At 40.7% G+C, this 22,718-nt stretch overlaps 1 protein-coding gene across 2 annotated transcripts in view; it reads right to left on the reverse strand.

Annotated features, from left to right (window-relative positions):
• LYST (lysosomal trafficking regulator) overlaps nt 1–22,718 on the reverse strand; it is a 195,228-nt gene that overhangs the window by 159,498 nt on the left and 13,012 nt on the right. The window contains exon 1 of one of the 2 annotated variants that reach the window (XM_057530731.1): nt 19,655–19,790. The exons of the other annotated variant lie outside the window; for it this stretch is intronic. The gene's annotated coding sequence lies outside the window, so the exon portion shown is untranslated. Of the gene's footprint in view, nt 1–19,654; nt 19,791–22,718 lie in introns of those variants that run through there. 2 annotated transcript variants of the gene reach the window in all.

Here is a 22,718-nt window from a genome sequence, read left to right on the forward strand (position 1 = left end):
TTATAGGGTCAGTTTGTTTCAAAGAAGAATCTATTATTGGCCTGTTGTTTTCATCTTCTATATATAAAATGTAAAAAGGTCAGCCTTAACCTTTTTCAAAACCTCAGCTCATTATTTTCAGAGGTTTGTGTTCCTCTTTTATATATAAATAATTTTGTTTTTGTTATTTGTTTCATATCCTTCTTTCCTTCTTCTGCACATGTTATTTTAAAATCTGAGTTCATTTGGCCACTTTACCTCTACCTTTCTTCACATATTATTTCCAATTGTTCCATAAAGACCAGTCCATGGTCATCTTACAACCACTTTCCCTTCTAGAAACCATATCCATGGCACCTTACCTATCTTTTCTTTGAAATTTAGGAACTCTGTATTTCCAATTCTCTATATTCCAGCTTTGCTTCATATTCTTCTTCCTGTTTATTATTTATTCATTTAGCTATCATTTACTAAACACTCCCTTTGAAAGCAGTCCCAGTCTCTGCCCCGCAGGAAGATCATGTTATGGTGGCAAAGGCAAACCAACACACAGGGTACTGCATACTGATAAGGAGCACTGAACCCAATTTGAGGAGTCGGGGAAGCTTCATAAAGGAGATAATCTTCAAGAAAAAGTAGAACAGGTAAAGGGAGAAAAGGAGAGAAGAAAGGCATTACAGACAGGAAGAGAGGCTCAAGTCAAGTCCTTGGAAGAATTACAATAAGTTTGGTATCAAAAAGCAAAATGAGAAGCAGGAAAACAAGGATGGAGAGAATAGTGACCAAGGATAAATAAAAGGATTTACTGATGCGCTGAAAACGTCAATTTCTGATGGTGTCAATTTCCTCAGCTATTTGAGATTCTCCAGCAGCATTCAGCTGCTTGGATCTAACAGGAGAGAATACAGATTGTATCACTGATCTTGATGAGGGTTTTGGTGGGTGGAGGCAGCAGAAGCATAAGTAGAAGGGAATCAGGGGTAGAGGTGAAAGAACAATCCATATGGTCAAAATGTGTACAGGCTGGGTAGGGAAGAGAAAGACGCCAGGCAAATGTTGACACACAGGTAATCAATCCCTATGAGAGAGAAGAACAGAGAATGTGCTACGGAAGACACTGGAATTCGCAGATTTTTGAAGCAAGCAGTTCCAGATGATGACAACATCCAGCGTGTGACCCTGCAAGTCAGTGTCTGAGGTGAAGTGAAAGGTCACTGTAGCTAAATAACCATGAAGCTAGTTTTTTGGACAACAGGTCACTGTAAGCTCTTGAAAGCTCCTTGATGACAGGGAATTTTTCTGTTGCATTTACTGCTAAATCTACAGCATCTAGAATAGTACGTGGCACAGAGAAGGCAATCATTTGTGGAATTTGTTGAATGAATGACATGACTTTTCTCTCAGGATTCCCATTATGTTCACTGTCTAACTAAGCCCTCACAGTGGGTCAAAATTAGGCTCAGAGTATCAGCTCCCCAATTATTTCCTTTACCTTCTGGAAATGAAATGGTCAACAACATAAGTTTTGCTTTTTTGAGTGAGACTTCCCACGACATTTGGATAGCTGACTTTGATATTTTAGCTCTGATCTGCTTCTGTGATTAATTTCCACAACCTATTATCCAAAAGATCACAGAATTAAGCTCTCACCCTCAGTCTTGTGGATTTTCAAACATTTATTTTCTTGACATATAGAACGACTACACCCGCCCCTACACCAAGCCATTACTACATACATTCTTCACTTTTCGGCATTTGAAAAGACCTTGTCACTTCTGTGTTTTAATCAGTGCAACCAATGATATTACATTTACCATTGAAGACAAAATCTCAAGCTCAACAGGACTTCCCTGGTGGCGCAGTGGTTAAGAATCCGCCAGCCAGTGCAGGGGACATGGGTTCAATCCCTGGTCTGGGAAGATCCCACATGCTGCAGAGCAACTAAGCCCGTGCGCCACAACTACTGAGCCCGCGAGCCACAACTACTGAAGCCCGCACGCGTAGAGCCAGTGCTCCTCAACAAGAGAAGCCACTGCAATGAGAAGCCCAGGCACCACGACGAAGAGTAGCCCCTGCTCGCCGCAACTAGAGAAAAGCCCGCGCGCAACGAAGACCCAACAAAGCCGTAAATAAAGAAAAACAAAAAACAAAAAACTCAAGCTCAACAATATGGCAAGAAGCACTCTAAAGGTCACCAAGTTTCCTTCTCAAGAACTGTCACATAACAAGTGGCCATGGTGATAAGAAGGGTGGAGTACATTGTGCTACAGTTCACTTTTTCACTAATTCATTCAACCAATATTTATTACTTATTCAATAAATATTTACGAGTCTGATTACTCATTCTACTTTTGTTAGTTTCTGAATCTGTTCTGAATAGTCAGATTGTCAGCACTGTGACAGTGGTGAAAACAAAGGTGGCAGATTTGGAATCAAGCAATTACTAACCAGTCACACAGAGGTCTGTGAAGTTTGGCTTCCTTTTCCATAAAATGTCTATCCCATAGCGTTGCTATGTGGATCTTCGGAGATTATATAATATCAGTAAACATTCTTGGAATATGTTGTATGTAGTTCTATTTTAAATGCTTGGCACTAGCTGAACATGTTCCAACAGAGAGTGCCATCTGGAGGAAGAAAAGATCACTACAACCTTTCCTCACAGACCAGTTAGCATGGAAATGTTAATGTTCTGCTTTATGATGATGTAGTTTCCAAGGAAACACTGAAAATAAAAGCAGAGGGTACCTGCATTTTTTATCTTTTCCCTACCTTGTGACTTCTACAGAAAACAAGAAGTAAAAGGAAAAAGACAAGAAAAAAAGATTATAACAATGAAGTTTATTCTTATAGCCTGATTAAAAAGCATATTTTTTTCTCATCAAACAGTGCCACCTGAAGGACTCAATTCCTAATCTTTCATCAAGTGCCAAAAATCCTGGTAAACTGTCTTTTAAAATAATACTATGTACTTGCCTAAATCTGTTAATTACAACAGTATTAGAGAAATTGCCATTAGAAAGAATATTTTTCAGGAATGTACTATATACCAAAAAGGAGGAGAGTACTACAAATCACAGGACTATTGTGAGGCTTAAACAAAATAATGCACAGAATAATTAGTACTCAATGAATTCTGTTGAATCAGAATCTGTTACGATTTGAAGCAGCCTTCATGAAAATAAGGGTTGGTTCATATGGACGCTTAACTATGCTAAATCCCATCTCTCCAGAGTTCAATATATATTGATTAGAGACTAATTAATGACATTCCCAAAGATCTCACACATTCTTTGCAATACATTACTAAAAATCAAAAAAACTTAGGAGGAGAAAAATGATAACGCTATTTGTACAATTTCGTAAATGACACGAATAAAGGAATAAACATGAATAAGTTAGAAGCGTACATTTGCACAATGGCAGGAACTTTAGACATCATATTCTCCAACCCCACATTCTATAGGTGACAAAAAGTGAAGCCAACAGGTTCAAGATCCCATGACAGTTGTCTTGGGAGTTAAACGATATTTTTGGAGCTAATTAACTAGAACTAAAATAACCCAAGTTTAGAAGACACAGCCTTTCTTCTGTCAGGTCAATTAAAAATTAGACAGTGGGCAAAGAAGTTTCCTTAACACCAAATGCTATCTCTAAATGTTACCCAGAACCTTTACTCAAGTCCACTGGTTTGCAATCTGTACACCAGGAAACAAGATTTAAAAATCTCTTTCTACACACTTTTGTAACCACAACACAGAGCCATATGTTTGAAATACAGGAAACTTGTGTGGGAGAGGGGAGAAGATACTACGAACTGAGCTTGTTCAGATCAACAGAATTCTCTTTAAGGAATAAGCTAATTAAGGCATATCGGTTGCATTAAATTATACAACATTTAAGCAAGCACATGTCTGTTAATCTAGGTTTTACCCTGTAAATTTTTGGTCATACTACATATGTTAAGTAATAACCATCAGAATGATTCCCAACTACAGACTTAAGACAGAAAGTTTATTAGGATACTATTTACATACCAAAATTTTTTTTCTTCTTGCAAGTAGTTTGTTTTCTTTTTTTTTAATTGAAGTATAGTTGATTTACAACATTATATTAGTTTCAGGTGTACAGCATAGTGATTTAATATTTTTATAGACTATTCTCCATTTAAAGTTATTATAAAATAATGGCTATATTTTCCTGTGCTGTACAATATATCCTTGTTGCTTATCCATTTTATTATGTATATTTTTATTAATATAAGTATCTTTACAACCTATGTTATAGTAGATAATAAATATTCTCTTGAGAAAATTGAAGTAAAATTTGATAGTCATTGAATATGAAAAATTAAAATATATTTTGTGGGCTTATTTTTATAAAATTCTTGGAATTTAAAATGAGAGTTAGGGGGGACTTCCCTGGCGGTCCAGTGGTTAAGACTTCGCCTTCCAATGCAGGGGGTGCGGGTTCGATCCCTGGTTGGGGAGCTAAGATCCCACATGTCTCGGGGCCGAAAAAACCAAAACAAAACATAAAACAGAAGCAATACTGTAACCAATTCAATAAAGACTTTAAAAATGGTCCACATCAAAAAAATAAATAAAATAAAATGAGAGTTAGGAAAGGTTGTGACACTTTAACAAAGCTCTAAATTAAACAGCTGAATCAGAGATCTGTTAAAAACCACTTTAGCAATAAGATAAATCTTTTGCGCACAATCCCGTAATTACTGATAAGTCACCACACTTGAGGAGGATGCTCAACTTCCATTTAATCAATAACTTCAGCAGGAATTAGAACAGTTGTTTTAGACTAGAGCGGTTGTTTGAGCTCAGGCCCTTCTTGACAAATACTGAACTTGACTTTCTGAATTCTGCTTTAAAGAGTATCTGATTGGAAGTCAGGATGTCACACACACATCCTTATGAAGTTTGGACCGTGGCCTCCAGCTGCTTAGATACTAATGTGGTCTCATGAAAAAAATGTCATTAAGCCATTGAACTCCGCCAGACCCTACAGAGTCTGAGTAACTCCCCCAGACCCCCTGGGGAACTGAACTGACAGTTCCAATTTGGACTGCTAACAACACAGCTGGCCGCACCATCCCCCCCACCAGTACCCTGTCAGGCAAGGGGAGAAGGTGTGCCCGCACCGCCAAGCCATCTGAGGTGCCTCTGATGGTATGGGGAAATGGCTCCGAAAGTAGGGTAGCAGCATGTGAGGCAAACAGTAGGCCAGCTAAGCTTGATGAGGTAATCGCAGCACCTCCCCAAACCTTCTTTCCGGGGTTCTCCCACAACGCCACTCTCAGGTATACTGTAGATTAAACAGCCTTATGGATATAAATACCTCATATAACGTTGTCTATAAGGGCAAATCGTTTACAGTCTGAATAACTATCTTAGACATGAACCTTTGGAACACAACCATTTATAAGAAGTAACTGCCATCCTTAAAGTTTTTTCAACTAACACTGAAGTAAGTAACAAGTTGACTGCCAGTAAAGGAAAACTGCCATGGAGTTTACATTTTATGAATTATTTGAGAATGAAAATCTATTAGAGAATCAACACACAGAGAGTTAAATGATCTTAGTACCTCCTCAGAATTTTATAGATAAGAACCCTAAGGCAGATGGAGGTTAAGAGATTTCCCAAAAGTCATAGGGCTTCACACCTGGGTCTTCAGATCCTGTCCAATGTTCTTCCTAATACTGCATGAAATTTTTGAGAGACTTCTCACAGCCCAACTATGTCTTTTAGAATGCTACCTGTCAGAGCATTTTAGTGATTAGGTCTGGCACTAAGTGCAACTGTAATTAGGCAGTAACCCTGCCTGTCTGTCTGTCCTCCAGGCAATATATCCTGCCACCCTAGTCTTCTACAGGTTCATGTTATCCTTTTCCATATGCTTCCCCATTTCTCATTTACGTCAAGAAGTGACCTGAAAAAAAGAAAATTCTGCTCCTCCTAGAAACAAGTATTTACATTTTAACAAGAAGTAACACCTTCAGCTCTAGCCAGGATTGTAACATAAGAGGGGTAAAAGTTGGCTCTGACCTAGGTGTTCCATATTAAAAACATAGGACTATATATAGGCGGCCATCAAGCAAGCCACCGAGGATAAGAAAATAACTACAGTGTGATGGGGTGCACCGTGGGAGGGGGGCAGGGGACTGGTCATTTTGGTTTGCTGGGTCATACTCCCTTCTTTGGTATGTTATTTGGTATATTCTAAGCTGACTGAGTTTTCTTCACACTGATGCTTGAGTGGAGAGAAGGTGTAAGGATTCTTTTCTCTTTAGGTTTGGTTTTTCATATAAACTCTAAAGGGACTTCGCAGTACAGAATGTTTGATGCAGTCAATTCCAAAGGGTCTAGGGCGGGATGGGGAGAAAGGTTGTGTCCAACTGGACTCTGCCAGAAATGAATGCACGAATGACGAATGCCCAGGAATCTCTGGAAAGTAGATTGCTACCTAAGTTCTAGTCCCTTCCTAAAACCACTTAATAGGGTTCTATTACATAAACAGTAGGATTTTTATTCTCTTTACCTTGTCAGTTTACAATTCAATGAAATAAGTGTATGTGCACTGCTTTCTGTCTCTGTTGCCAATGGCCTCTCAGCTGGCTGTAGCTTTCAAAAAATTTCCCTAATCAAAACAGGACTTCTTCAAGGCTTGGGGGGAAAAAGTTCTTTTATCTCAGTCCTTGGGAGAGTTTTGTATGCAGTAGCCTGGACCCAGGTGATAGGTTGGTTTGAAGCCTTTTTGTTTTTATTTCTGCTGTATCAAAGCCAAGAACCATCAAATGAATGATGAAAATGGAAGAATGAAAGGTGATTCAACCCTCTTCTTGATTTTGCTCCTCCATTCTCCAATAGAAAATGATAGAGAACTTTTAATCTCGCTTGAAATCACTGCCTGGTTGTGAATGATTCATAACTGCTCATTTTCCTTGGGAGCCCCTAGGTCTTTCTCACCTTAGAAAGTAGCCCAGGCCTGCCAGCCAAGTGCAAGGAAGCTGGAACAGCCGGAACCTTCCTTCTCTGTGCACCCACCTGCTGAGGCTGTTTCCGAAGTGCTCTCGGCTGGTGTGGGAGCTCGCTGCTCCTGGCACACGTGCCTTCCCCACCGTCCCCACACCTCCAAGCGCTCTTGCTGCCTATGGCTGATATGTCATGGAAGAAGGCAATGCACCGAATGGGACACAACTTGAAAACACGTGGAAAGGAGAGCGGAAAGGACTTGGACCACGTGAGGTCACGCTTCATGCCCTGATGGTTCAGAGTATTACACCTGTTTGTAAAACTTAGCTCTTGGTGGGAAAAGCAGAAAATTTAAAAATGTTTCGAGAAGCTTAAAAATATATATATAGGACCATAATAATCCTTAACTGGTAAATATGGAAGAAAATGTTTATACTGTTCCTACTTTTATTCTGTATTATGCATTTAGGCTAAGTCAAAGTACAAAAATGTGTTGAATGAAATATTTTCAAATTATGTAGAATTGTGTAGGCTGTTCAAATAAAACTCAATAAAATGATCTGGCGGGGGAAGGATCGAAATCTAAGAAAGCAATGGCTCCAGAAAAGTGCACATACTATTTTTTTCACATTTCAGGGAGCCAACAAATACCACCGCCTGTTTCCCTCCCCTTCCCCAAACCGGTGAAGTCTTGATTCTTGCTTTCCTTCACAGCTGCTTTGAAACCTGTGATTGGCCCAAAGAGGAGAGGTCATCCTGGCTCCTTGTATGACAAAACTGGCCAGGAAATAAAGGAAACCCAGGAACAGTGTAGCAAGGCAGAATTTTAAAAGAAATTCTGAGGAAGTCACACCCAAACGTATTAAACTTAAGCCCTTCAACAAGCAGTTCATTTTCTCTAAACCAAACAAATTGGGCAACCAGATAACTCAGAAGAACCTGTGTTTGATCCTGAACACCATAAAAGCATGGAAATTCTGAGACACTGTGGTTATAGCAAGGCTGCACTAAAAGGAACTCTGAAGGCCCATCCAGGTAAAGCATCTCCCCTGGCTTTACATCCCTACTAGAAGGAATTGTGCTAGAAGTTTTATACTGAATAGTTCATCCATCTTCATAATAGATCTCTAGATTTTCACAGAATGATAATGATGATGATACACCTAACACCCACCAAGATCAACTACTACACAGCAGGTACTTCTGTAAGCACTCTCCTAGAGTGGCTGGTTTAATCCTCACAACCATCTCGTAAGTACAGATATTGATATATCCCTACTTGTCACGTGTTGGAAACTGAAGCACATGAGGTTAGGTAACTGTCACAGAGATTCAAGTGTCAGAAGCAGGATTCAGACCCAGGCCATCTCTCTGTACTCTGTATACAAATGTCTATTCTCCAAAACAGTGACTCCTACCTCCATCAAACCAGCTCTTCCTTCCTCACTCCTATTTCAGTTAATGGCCTCTACCCAGTCACTCCGGGAAAAAGAAAAAAACAAAAACAAAAACAGAATAGCACTTCGTCCGGGGCCTAGTCAATTTTTCCTCTTGACAGCTTGCTGGTTCACCTCTGCATCTGTTACTTGCTACCTCTATGACCCTGGGTACTTGACTTCCTCTAAATCTCAGTTTCTTATCTATAAAACTGAGTTCCTAAGGGCACCTCAAGTTGTTGTGAATATTAAAACTAAATGAGACAGCGCTGGGCCCGGCAGATTGTCGGAAGATCAATAATTAGTAGCTATTACGATCATCACCTTGAGTCTGGTCCTTCCCCTCTAAACTTACGCTCAAGCATTCTCCGGCCCTCATCTCTCTCACTTGCCATACCAGCAACCTCTTATTTGGTCACCGTGTCTGGTCTATTTTCCATTCACTTCAAATTCTACAACAGCTAAAAATGTCAGCCACATTCCTTAAAAATCATAAATGACACTCCAATTCCTAGGGAATAAGATCCCGACTCCTTATTATCATGCTATGGGATTCCCTTCCCCATCTAACCTTTTTAATCTCTCAACACATCCCAAAACACACTGTACTACCCCATAATTCCTCCTAAGGGTACATACTTTCTCAACACCATTTCACTGTTGTTGCTGTTGTTTTTTTTTAAAATCCTGTTGCTGCTGCTACAGAAATTCCCATTAATTCCCAATTACTTTTCTACATGCCTTAATCCTAGCACTCACCACATTGCATTACAGAATTATATTGTTTCTTTCAAAGCTTGATTATACTTTCCTTAAGAAGGGAAATCAGGTCTTATTTGTTTAAAAAAAAATCATTTGTGCCTGACACACTGTCACAAATGGGAAGAGCTCAATAAATTAAAACCAATTCATTTAATACTAACTTTGATAGGAAACATTTTGTAATTCAAATTCCTTTAGGAAATCTTCCCACAGCTAAAGCATGGAGAAATCAACAGGCACGTTTACAAAAGTCTTTCTCCATTCCACAGCAAGAATTTGATGTATTAAGGAAGTGCTACAGAAACACCTAAAAATCTTACCAAAATTTTTTGATTATTAAAAACAAAAAACTTCAGCAATAAAATCTTGGATGTTTATTCTTCCTATGTTAAAGAGTATAATTCAGAGTTTACAGTTTCAAAGTTCTTTCAAATCAGTAGTAGACATGATGGTTTTCCATACCTCCCAAAGAAACACTAAAAAACATCTTGGAGCCTTATCCTAAAGGTGAAATGAAAAAATAAAAAATAATTTATAGAGCAACATCATAATGATCCACAGTTTTTAATATATACTTTGCATACGGTAAAAGAGTCTGCAAAATAAGTTTCAGAAATACTGAACGTAGATATTTACAAGCTTTAAAGACCCCTTGCAAATGTACATAGTACTAGTTTCCTCATTCCTCTGTAATTCTTACAGACACAATGAAAATTCGCTTCCCTTCTAAAGAAAAAGATTTAGCTGAGGCAATTATAGACAAATGTGTTTACTATTAAAAAAACATTTCACACCAAGAAAAATAACAGTGAGACCAAACTGAGATCCAGTTGTTTCATCTATTGTTCTCTAACCATTCATGAAGATAGACAGACAGCAGGAAAGAAAGGCACAGGGGTTGGGAGTGATAGAGAACAGAAATAAAACAGGAATATGTACTAAACACTTCCTGAGCGAATGCATTTCAAATTCAACCTACACTTAATATTTTTTTTCGACCACGCTGGTATCATTACAATCTAGTTTCTATCACTGTGATCTATATGTAGACACGTGCAAAGAAAATGGTTAAAGTTAGAAATAAACTACACACTAGAAACCAAACCCTTCTGTTTTCCATGTTGTATAAGGCATCTTTTGGCTATGGGATTACTTTTTCAAAATGCATTAAAATGTTCAAGAAGTTGATGGTATAGGAGAAAGAATACTAGACTGAAAGTCAAGAGACATTCGGTTTTCTGTTTTGCCTCAAGCTCTTTAGCATCTCAGGCAAAGTGCTTAACCTTTCTGATCCCCATTCTTCTTATACATATTTAAACAAAAACAAAAACAAAAACAAAAGTATATGATCTCTAAATATTTTTTAGGCTATGGACTTTTGTGACAGTACAACAGTCAGAAAATAGCAATATAGTAATAGTCATACAGTAATAGTAAACATCAAGATTAATTTAGGATTAAAATTACACATTTTAAATGTTTCCTTAAATTGTGCATAATCAGGTTTTGTCAAAACCACTGACATTTTCTTTTGAGGTTTTATTTTTAAAAAAATAAGGTGTAGAAAAAAATAAATATATTTCAGTAGTGTGGAACGTATGACTTTAGAAATATTCTCCAAAATATTTAAATAAAGCTAACAGAAAAACAAGAACAGTTATCAGCATTACTGTCTTTGGAAGCATCATTAAGAGGAAATCCAGAAAATGGCAAATGATTTTAATCTTTAATAGACTAAAATAAAAATAAAGTCATAGTGCATTAAAGGTTCAGATAAGCAAATATCAATAAGCAGTATAAGAGTGAGCTGATGAATATAAACAGCTGTCCTACAATTCACAGCAGTAAAACCTCCTTTTACCATTGGTGAGGATACACTGAATTTTGTACTTCAATGAATGAATACCCAGAAGCAATAACAATGAATGCACTTTATGAACTGATAAACATGTTTTGCTGGCCTTTCAAATAAAGCACCTAGTTATAATAAAGGAGGAAATCATTCTCACCATTGTTTTAATTTTATACTCATTAAACTTTGTATAATAATTATCCTGTTGAAATAATATCTATGCAATTACAACTATTACTCTTCCATCTAAGGAACCAAGACAAGTGAACTACAAAACTTAAGAATTCCACTGCAGCAAATCACATTTTGATCAGAGCAATTTTAAAGAGGGAAGAGAAAGGAAAAAATTAATATACTATTATTGCCCTTTAAAAGTTCATAATATAAAACAAGCATATAGATTGGAATTCACTTTTGCTAAATAGAAACTACCAAGAGCAGTGAATTCAGCCAAGAATCAAATGCTACCACAACAGAAAATTTAAATATATTTAACCAGAATATATTTCCGATGTACAAAGACACAGTTAACTTTTAACAAGAAGGAAGTATAAGGACAAATCCCTAGAAAATAGCAAACCCATCCCAACAACAATCTTGGGGGTGGAACATGGTTAAACCATTCCAAAAAAACAGGCTTAAAAGTAGAGGAAAAGGGACTTCCCTGGTGGTCCAGTGGTCAAGACTCCACACTGCCAATGCAGGGGGCCCGGGTTCGATCCCTGGTCAGGGTACTAGATCCTACATGCCGCAACTAAAGATCCTGCATGCCATGACTAAAGATCCTGCATGCTACAACTAAAGATCCTGTGTGCCGCAACTAAAGATCCCTCATGCCACAACTAAGACACGGCACAGCCAAATAAATACTAAATAAAAATAAAAGTCTTTAAAAAAAAAAAGTAGCGGAAAAAACAGAATCCTAGAGTTAGTCCACAACCTAGATGTCACTTTCCAATATTTCACCCAAATTAGGACTTTGATCCCTTCAATAAACACTCCCCACCCATTCCAGCTTCTGACAAATTATAGGCATTATGAAGTTTGTCTTTCTTGATCTAAAATGTTCCTTCCTCTTACTTTCACTCTTTTGATTACTACAAAATTACTGACTAGACAATATTAGGAGGCACAGCTTGGACTTCCATCTCCTTCTCAGTTTTTAACCCCTCATCTCCTTTGGCTTCTTCACTGCCTACATTTAAAAAGAAAAAAAGTCCTGGTGACACCTTCCTCTTTCAAGATTACTCAGGGGAATCTGCACTGGAAGTAGTCTTCTCACTTCCCCTCCACCCCTCTGTGCACTGCAGTGTGGCTTTTGCCCACACTGCTCTACCAGAACTACTCAGGTCAAGACCAATCCAACAGGTATGTTCCAGTCCTTACCTCATTTGACCTCTGTGAGGAACATGAAGCATATGAGACTATTAATCATTCACTTCTTTTTTTCTTTAATATTTATTTATCTAGGCTGCGCTGGGTCTTAGTTGTGGCGCGCGGTCTTCTTAGTTGCGGCATGCGTGCGGGATCTAGTTCACTGACCAGGGATCGAACCCAGGCCCCCTGCATTGCAAGCATGGAGTCTTACCCACTGGATCACCAGGGAAGTCCCAATCACTCACTTCTTAAATCTCTCTTCTCTGACTTGGAAGATGCCAAATCTCTTTTGGTTTTCCTCCTGCCCCTCTGACCACTCCTGTCTCCTTGGCGGGATGCTTCTTTGCCAGCTCCTTCATGTAGGTGAGCCTCTGCATTTTCCCCTCCACCTCACTTCCCTTTGTGTTCTGTGACAATATCATCCACTTCTAAGGTTTCAGGTACCATCTATATATTAATGTCCTCCAAATTTTCATCTAGAGATGAATTCATAACTTCCTTCAGACCCTTATAGAACAAGGCATGCCCAGAGCATTCTGGAGCAGTATTATGGGGCTAAAGAATAATCTTAGGCTAGTAAGCTCCATTCACATCCCTCAAATTTAAGGCTCAATTCATTCCTTCTCAACATCCACAACCCCTTTCCAGGGTGACAGGTCCTCTGGTTACCCATGACTGATATGATTAAACATCTCTATTTCCCCAGGACAGTCCTAGTTTATGCTTCTTGTCCCAGAGTAATTATTAATGACATTCTTTTCATTTTCGAAATAACACCTGTTTGGTCAATACATTATATAATCACCCTACCTGCCATCATCTTTTCTGATTTTTCATTCACAGCTAGATGAGTCCTCCCCCTCCCCCTGAATTCTTTACTCCCTTACCATTAGGATCCCTAGTTCTGTTGCTAAGAAACTTCCCTATATCCTCTACCTTCACACAGGAAGATCACTTCATCTCCTCCTCTTAATAAACCCCTATACACACCCAGATCCCAGGCCAGAGGACAGGTCAGTACTATCCTGGTTTCCCAAGGTGATTTGCACATTATTATTATCCCATTTCATCTACTTTTAATGTTATATTATAACCATATTTAAAGTTAACACGACTGACCTTTGAGTCATTCATCTGCATTTACTGAGAATTTCGTGATACAACTCCTATCTTCCTCTCCACACAAGACCTGTTATTCTGGGGGCTTCACTATCCATAAGAAAAATTAATGCCAACACACTGGGATTTAGAGCACTTTGACTTCCTTTCCTTCAGTGACCCCTACTTTGCAGAAGGCCAGCATGGTTTCAATAGCTGGGCATGAGGGCTATGGGGCTAGAAAGACTCAGGTACTTCCTGTGTGCCTTGGGGAAAATTACTTAACCTCACTGAGCCCCAGTTTCCTCATTTGTAAAATGGAGCTCCTACTATGTACCTCACAGGATGGTTGTGAAAAATAAGTATGACAACCTACGGGAAGCATTCAGTATAGTGACTAGTATACAGTACTCAATAAACAGTAGCTTTTATTAATATTACTATTGTTGTAATTAGCACTATTGATCTTAGCTACTCACCACCATTGGTCGTACTTTGGCCCTTATCATCACCTGCAATTGCTCCAACTCCAGAATCTTAAATTTAGGACTCTCACATCACATTTTTCTGTCTCTAGTTCTTCACTTCCATTAATCCTACAGCTTACTCACTGGGATGCTTCATCCTCTTCATTCTCCACATTCATCAGCCCTGTCTTGGCTTCACTTTCTTCCTTAATCAAGCAGGATACCTAAGGTTCAGCCCTTCAGTCAACCACCTCACTACCACCCGCAATCCCCTGACTTCACAGCACCCCGACCCAAGTTCTCCATCATACCTTCCCTTCCAATCCCCTTCCCGGTTCAGCCTATTTGCCTTTTGCTCTGTTATGGGGAGCTGCTGGAGAAAACTGCTTCAGCACTGACAGCCGCTTCCTACATTTGTGATTGCAGGGGTGTTAAACAGTATCAGCAATTAGGTCACTGGTCCCTGGTCAAGGCCGTTTTCCAATCACAATGGTAAATTTTCTTTTCCCCTCAAAATTACCCCGATCCACGCTCTTCCTTCTCAATCTCGGCAGATAACCTTGCTTCACAGAGACAACTGATGTTATCCTGGATACTTATCTATAAATCTTTATCTGTATCTACTCCCTATTTCCTTTTCTTTTTTTTAAAGGAATATGCATCACTGCTTTTCTTCAGGATAACCCTTTCACCTGTGCTCTTGTTCCCAACCCTTCCACTTCCTCTGAGATTATGTCTAATTACCTTCCTTCTCTTGTGACTTCAATTTTCTCACCTCTTCAATGGCCCCCTTCCTTCAGTCCACTAAAGTATCCTTATCTCTTCCATTTTTAAAGAAAAACAAACCTTCCCTGATCACACCTCCCCACTCAAGCTTCTACCCACTGTCCTCCCTTCTTTACCAAAAGTATTTGAAAGAATATATTTACTGAATGAAGACTTTTTTTATTTGGTTCAAACTTCTCTCCTGAGCTTCAGACCTACATATGTTAAAATTTTTAATTATATGTGACTCATTCCAGATTCAGTTCCAAGAAAGAAAACAGCTACTTCCACCAAACTGATGTGAACTGATGAATTTCACATCTCCCCATCTACTCCTCCACTTGTATTTTTATTTATTTATTTTTATAAATTTATTTATTTATTTATTTATTTTTGGCTGTGTTGGGTCTTTGTTGCTGCGCATGGACTTTCTCTAGTTGCGGCGAGCGGGGGCTACTCTTCGTTGTGGTGCACGGGCTTCTTACTGCAGTTGCTTCTCTTGTTGCAGAGCACGGGCTCTAGGCGTGCGGGCTTCAGTAGTTGTGACACACAGGCTCAGTAGTTGTGGCTCGCGGGCTCTAGGGCGCAGGCTCAGTAGTTGTGGTGCACGGGCTTAGTTGCTCCGCGGCATGTGGGATCTTCCCAGACCAGGGCTCAAACCCGTGTCTCCTGCATTGGCAGGCGGATTCTTAACCACTGTGCCACCAGGGAAGCCCCATTTGTATTTTTAGAATTAAGATCAATTACCAGCATCACCATTCCCCCAGACAATCTAGAATCCTTAAAGCTCACTTTGATTCCTCCCTCAACTTTCCCCCATATCTAAGCAATTCCTTTCTAAAATCTCCCATATCTGTCCCTTTTGTGTCTCCCCAGGACTCTTACTGTTGAGGCCCTCCTCACCTAACAGTACTTCACAGGGGGGATGACGTGAGGGTTAAGTGAGATGATAAATGGGAATGCACTCTGTAAGATGTGAGGTGCTTACAAAGATTATTTAATATTATTATATCTTTGGCAAAGTGAGCATGAGGTTAGCGTAATACAACGTGTTCTTTAAAAACCAACTCTGCATCTTAGTAATCAGTGCTTTTTTTTCTAATCACAAATCACAAAGCATCTGTTTGGCAATCTGGTCTACAATTTTTCTAGGAATCAGTCAGTGTCAAGATGTTTAATGTATAGCTTCTGGGCTTCACCTCCCCACACATATTTTAATTTAAAATATGCAATTCTTCAGGTTTCTGGCAAAAATCTTCTATTCTCTTTACTTTTTAAAGACAAGCGGCAGTAGTTGTAGAAGTATGTGTAGTACTCTACCTTATCATTCATCTATTTCTTCCACTCTTCTAAAGTGGCTAGAAGTTCTCTTATTTCCTGGTCTATCTTGAGTTTCAACTTCAAAGAATCACATTTGAATGGAAGAGTGACTAGTCTTTTGGAAAATTGTTCGATTCCTTTCTTGGCTAATTAAGATGGTTACACTTTAAGCATTACTCTTTCGTATTATTGGATAAGATTTTTCTTTGTTTTTGTTTTTGTTTTCCTTTTCCCAGAAGTTAGATTTGGAGAGCATTCAAAACTTCCAAATATCTCAATTACTGTAAAACAAAGTCAGGAGAATTAAGAGGCACAGGACAAACACTGCTGAGAAGCAATAGCAAAAGAAAGTAGTATCAAAGAGAATACAGCATCCCTATCAACTCTAAGATCGGTTTATAGCTATTTATCTAACAGATTTTTATATACTTTCATGACACATTTAGGTTAAAAATCCATTTAAAAATATTAGCATATTACCTGGTTTCTTAAAATGTAAGGGGCAGCCTTAAATTCTAAGAGCTTGATATATTTTTCATACAAGTTTTACAGGTCAAATTCTATTGCTCCAAATACTGCATAATTTGATGAAAAAGATCTCCATTTAACATGTGATGGCCCATTTATTTCAAGCCATCTTTAATGAAACAGAAGAATTAGGATAATCCCTGTATATTACTATTAGTAAAGTATTAAAAATATAGGTCATTACCATTGTCATTTTGCAAATGGCCAAGTGAAGCCACATTTGATAACAAGATTTCTGAGGCTTAAAAAAAAGTTCTTGAACTTAAGCCAGGCATCTAAATATAATTCAGAAAAAGATTAATCAGATGAAGGTGTTCAAGTTAGATACAACACTCTGAAATTCTGGATTATATGGCTTTCTCTGCAAATGAAACTAACAAACAGATGCTCTAAGTGCAAGCAAATAAAAGCAAAGCTACATTTGGTGAAAAAAATGATTAGGCTGGTCCAAATGGCTAAAAAGAAAATGAGCGTGAAAAAACGTTGGGAGTTCATGGTTGAAAATATTAAACCCCTGTTATAGCCAGGATAACATAAAAAGTGTCTTCAATACGAAGTCACTAGTGTCTACTACTACTAATCTCCACTTGGAGTCTAATTTCATTATTTTCTAACCAACTCCTAACCTTCTCCCCACCAAACTGCTCCTCTCATAAACCTCATCTCGGTATATGTCTACTCCATCTTTCTAATTGCTCAGGACAAAAATTTTGGTGTCCTTTAAGTCTCCTGTTGACCCTACCCTCAATTTGTCCAGAAATCAACCACTCCACCAATTCCTCTCTGGTCCAAGGTACATCCTCTCTGGCCTGGATTATGGCAAGCGTCCTGGAATTGATATCCCTGCTTCTGCCCAACCCCTCACCCTACCCCAGACAAAATCTATTCTCCATCCAGCCACCAGAGTGACCCTTTTAAAAGGCAAGTCTGATTATATCCCTTCTCTATTCAAAAGTGTGAGCCCCCTTCTCACTCAGAGTGGAAGCCCAAGTCCTTACACAATCTGATTCCCCATTCCCACTTACCGCTCTCCTTCATTTCTACTACTCTTACTTTGCTCACTCCACCACAGCCAAATCAGCCTCTCTGCTGCCCTCAAACGTACCCAGTCCACTCCTGCCTCTAAGCTTTTTGCAAGTGCCTTTCTTTCTGCTTGAACACTCTTCCCTCAGAGAGGTGCACGGATTACCCTCTCACTTCCCTTTGGTCTTGGGCTCAAATGTCATCTTCCCTAGGAAGTTTTCCCTGGCTACCTCTAGTTAGAACTGCAAGTCTCACAGAGGACAGATTTGTGGTTGCCAAGGCGGAGGGGATGGAGTGGGAGTTTGGGATTAGCAGATGTAAGCTATTATACGGAATAGATAAACAAGGTCCTACTGTAGAGCACAGAGAAATATATTCAGTATCCTATGATTAACCACAATGGAAAACAATATTTTAAAAAAAGAATGTGTGTGTATATATATATATAAATAAATAACTGAATCACTTTGCTGTATAGCAGAAATTAATACAACATTGTAAATCAACTATCAAAATATACTTCAATAAAATAAAATAAAATAAAACTGCAAGTCTCTCCCTCTTCCCTGCTTTTTCTCCATAGTCCTTAATACCATCTGACATAGCACATATTTTGTTTATCATCTGCGATTCCCCACTAATGTAAGTTCCATGTAGGAGGGGAGATTTATCTGTTTAGGAAACTGTCTTGCACACAGTAGGTGCTCAAAAAATATTTACTATATTCATGTACAATTTTATAGTTTACAAATTGCTTTCATGTAAATTAAATTACATAGCAACTCATTTTCTCCTTATGCTCCCCCCCCTTCTCCAAATTCTCCAATCTTTGCAGTAACAATGTGGATGACAACAAAGCTATCAGAAAAGTTGCTGGCTACTTGCAAAGCTCTTTAAAACAGATCCCCCATAGTAATTAACTACATTTATAAAATGAAAGCTCAGAGTCAACATCTTTATTAGCATAAGGTTCCTGGGTATGGAAGTTTAAAGTAACAGAGCAGAACAGCCAAGGATCATCAGGAAGACAAGCCCAATTCAGTTTGTCCTATCAGTCTGCTAAACAAACCCTAAGGAAAGTGCAAGCTGAATTCAATATTCGAGGAAACACTGGTCTGAATTCAACACCGACGTATTCAACACGAGATTCAACTCCTTTAAAATGTTCTATCTGCTTAAAGCAACCTCATCAACTACCAAGTGCTGTTACTAGGTGTGTATGGTCTGCTGAGCATATAGGGAATGTTTTGTTTTGTTTAACCTGGTAAGACTCAGAGCTAGGAAGCGTTTTTTAAAGCCTCTGAGCTTACCCACTCCGCCACTAAGCAACCCGTTGGCCTCCACACTGTGGTGCCGGGGTCTCCCTGGGTTGTTTCCCATACGGTTTAATCCCACCAGAGGCCAACGGGCATCTCAGCCAAGGCTCCAATGATGCCCGGGACAGACGGCAGATGTCTCAGAGGATCCTCTGGAGAGTCTCTCGCCCGGGCAAGGGATGTTACAGGCAGGAGGAAAGCAGCGGACCAAGGCGCACGGGGGAGATGACAGGTGGGCGAGCAACCGCCGGGCAAGATCGTAAAGAGCGACCCGCAGAGTGGTGGCGCGGAAACTGTCAACTCCAGCCGTCAACCTGCCAGTGTGGGCCCGGCCGGGTGCAGGTTGTGCCGCGGCACAGGATAATGAATACAATCAAGATCGCAGCAAATCGCCCCCAGCCTGCTTGACCTCCGCCCTCCAAGCGCCAGGAAATAAAGTTAGTGGCTGGTGGCCGCGCGCCCACCGCAAAGGTCCGGAGAGGCCGGGCAGTGCTCCTGCCCTCGGCTCAGTTGCTGTCAGAGGCGGCCCGGGCACAGCAGGGAGACGTCCCGGAGCCGGACAGAAACCCCGGGCCGGCGCGTCGGGCCGAGTCTCCCGCGCCCTCAGCCCGGCCGCCGCGACCCCCATTCCGGGCTGACTGCTACCCGCCCCCCGCGCCAACCGCCTTCCCATCAAGCCACCGATTGGGTCCGGGACCCCTAGCCCTCTGCCGGCATCGCCGGGCCCGGGGGCCGCCTTTACCTGCTCTCTGGCCGCCGTCGCCGCCGCGCGCTCCGTCTCACCGGGAAAATCCCGAGTCGTCGCAGCTGCCGCTGCCGCCACCACCGCCGCGAACTCCCCACCCCCGCCCCCTCAGGTAACCCAGGAAACCGGGAACACCACCCCCTCCCTCCCCCCGTCCGGCCCCAGACCCGCTCGCCTGCGCCTGCGCACTTGCCCCCCAGACGCGTCCCGAGCCCCGCCCCTCGCCGGTAGGGCAGCGCCAGCGTCGCAGGCGTGACACGTAGAGCACGGGAGCCAATGAGGAAGGGAGGAGGGCGGGCCGAGCCCCTGGGCTGGGGCCGTGGGGTTCCTCCCCGCGCGGGGGAGGCTCGCCTAGTCCTCACTCTCCAAGGGGCTTGCGACGAGACTGCGTCGCCCCCTAGGGTGACCCTGCTCAGTTTGAAAAGCACCAAACACATGCGCAGCGTCCTCTTTCTCTGTTCAACACAGACTGTCATCCCGTCCCCCTTGTGTGGCTCCGGAGGATGGGGGTAGAAGAAATATGGGAAGGGGTCGCGAGAGGGAGAAAGGGTTACCCACGAGGAACCCTGCCCTTCCTTTGGGGCTGGAAAAAAAAAACAGTTTACAAAGGTTACTGTAGGCTTCTCACAAAACCGGAAAGAGGTTTACGAAGCTACCCTAGAATTAATTCAGCGCAAAGGTGTATGTTTCAACTTAGTCCTTTTAAAACACAGTTGTAGGCAGCGTGCACTGTCAACGTTGTATGTCTTATAATAGCAGTGCCTCCAGAGGGCGGGAACCCTACGTTACATATAAGGATGTTTTAGCTGCATCATTGACTGTCAGGTCCAGCACAAGGCTGACAGACTACTGATGCCGGCAGTTTGGCATTTTAGAGGACACCCCTCGTTACCACCCAGTCACTGAGGCTGGCCTTGCGGTGCAATGTCAAAGGTATTGGGAAAGAGCTTGGGCTCTGAGGTCTGAGGGTCGGGGGTTCAAGTCCTACCTAATACAAAGTACAGCTGACCACTGAACAAGAGGGAAGTTGTTAGGGGCACTGACCCCCTGCTAGTTAAAAATCCTGCATATGGCTTTATAATCAGCCTTCCACCTGTGGATTCAACCAACCGCGGATGGTGTAGTACTGTAAAACAGATTAGTGAAAAATTTTGTTTGTAAGTGGACCCGTGCTGTTCACACCTGTTGTTCAAGGGTCAGCTGTATAAGCAATGGTTTACTAATTGACAGGAGCTGCTTTAGAATCAACAACTCCAGTAATTTTTGCATAGGAATCAAGAAATAGAAATAATTCAGGATATTATATTCTAAGGCTGTATACCAAATGCAACTTCCATCCGCCCCAACGACAAACCAAGTAAATACGTGCCCAGTGATGTGGTTTGAAGGGGCTCTCAGAGGAGATCCTGTACTTTAAAATATCTCCCCACTGACATCTGAAGTGCAACTATTAGCAATTCATACGTTTGTGCAGAGGTCGCACACTTCCTACAGCAATCTTGTAAAACTGGAATACTCCAGGGATGGGCAACACACGAAGTCCCCAGCAAGTTAGTGAAAGAGATGTTATTCACTTAACAAGTATGTAATGGGCACCTACTATGTGCTGGGTACTGTGTGCTAAGTGCCCAAGATGCTTTGGTGAATTTCCCTGAACTCAGAGGAAGCCAAACTTGACATATTTCACAGTTTTACCTATAACCAAACCTACTCTTGTTTATAGGTCAACTTTCACACACTAATCTCAAAAACACCTCTTTTTTTTCTTTAATGGAAAAAATAAGCCATAGAAGTGTTAAGTAACAAGCCGGTTTCTGTTTCTCTTGAATGGCAAATAATAGATGGTCACGATTTCGTTAAAGTCAAAGAGAACGAAACAGACTTTATATGACAATGGTACACAACCGGCCCTCAAAGTATTATTTTTTTGTAAAAGGCACAAAGTAATGTCTTTTGTGACTATTCTTTTCTCTTCATATCTGAGTTACAAAGTATTTTAACCAAGCTACCATCCTATTGACTCTTTGCAAGAGTATCTTAGAACGTAGATATTAAGTATACATATTAGATACAACTTAGTTTAAAATATTTCAAATGAACACACAAAATAATGTGTAATCAAGCGCATGCAATAGAAGAAAGAATAAAGAAAGGTAATAAGAGATCTAGAAGGAAGCCCTACTTATGTATTTATCACATACGGGAAAACTTTGTAAGTGGGCAATTCTCCAGATAATTTGACTCTAAAATTAGAATCTAAAAGGAGATTCTAAAATCAAGGTTTTAAAAGATGCGATTAATGTATATGTGCATCATTTCACACTGAATTCACCAAAATATGTTAAAATAATTATTTCGTGACTACATGCATAGGTAAATCAGACCATGTCACACCTCTGCTCAAAACCCTGCAATGGCTCCCTATTTCACTCAGGTAAAACCAAAGTCCTTATAATAGCTTGCAGAAGTCTGCACCATCCAGCTCCTCACAGCTTCATCTCTTCCTACTCTGCCATCCCGCAGGCATACTGGCGTCTTTACTGTTTACCAAACATTCCAGATACATTCCTGTCCTAAGGCCTTTGCACTGGCTGTTCCCTTTGCTTGCAATGCTTTTTCTCCAGATAGCCACATAGAGAACCCCTTTACCTCCTTCCTGTCTTTGCTCAAATTTCATCTTCTCCATGAAGTTTACCTCAACACTGCCCTTAAACCTGAACAAGATGGGACTCTGCCCTAGGCCCCGTACTTAAGTCTCCCTCATGTCACAAATGCCATCTGTTACGAGTGGAATTGATTCCCGCTCCCTTGACCACATTCATATGTTGAAGCACTAACCCATACATGACTCTGGAGACAGAGCCTTAAAGGAGGTAATCAGCCTTTTAATTAAGGTTAAAAGAGGTCATAAGGGGTGGGGGGCTCATCCAATAGGACTAGTGTCTTTATGAGAAGGGGAAGAGTCACCAGAGCTTTCCACACATGCACAGAGGAAAGGCCATGTGAGGACACAGTGAGACTGCGGCTGTCTGCAAACCAGGAAGAAAGGTCTCACCAGAAA

Source organism: Balaenoptera acutorostrata, chromosome 16, assembly GCF_949987535.1.
Source record: "Balaenoptera acutorostrata chromosome 16, mBalAcu1.1, whole genome shotgun sequence".
NCBI classification, from domain to species: domain Eukaryota; kingdom Metazoa; phylum Chordata; class Mammalia; order Artiodactyla; family Balaenopteridae; genus Balaenoptera; species Balaenoptera acutorostrata.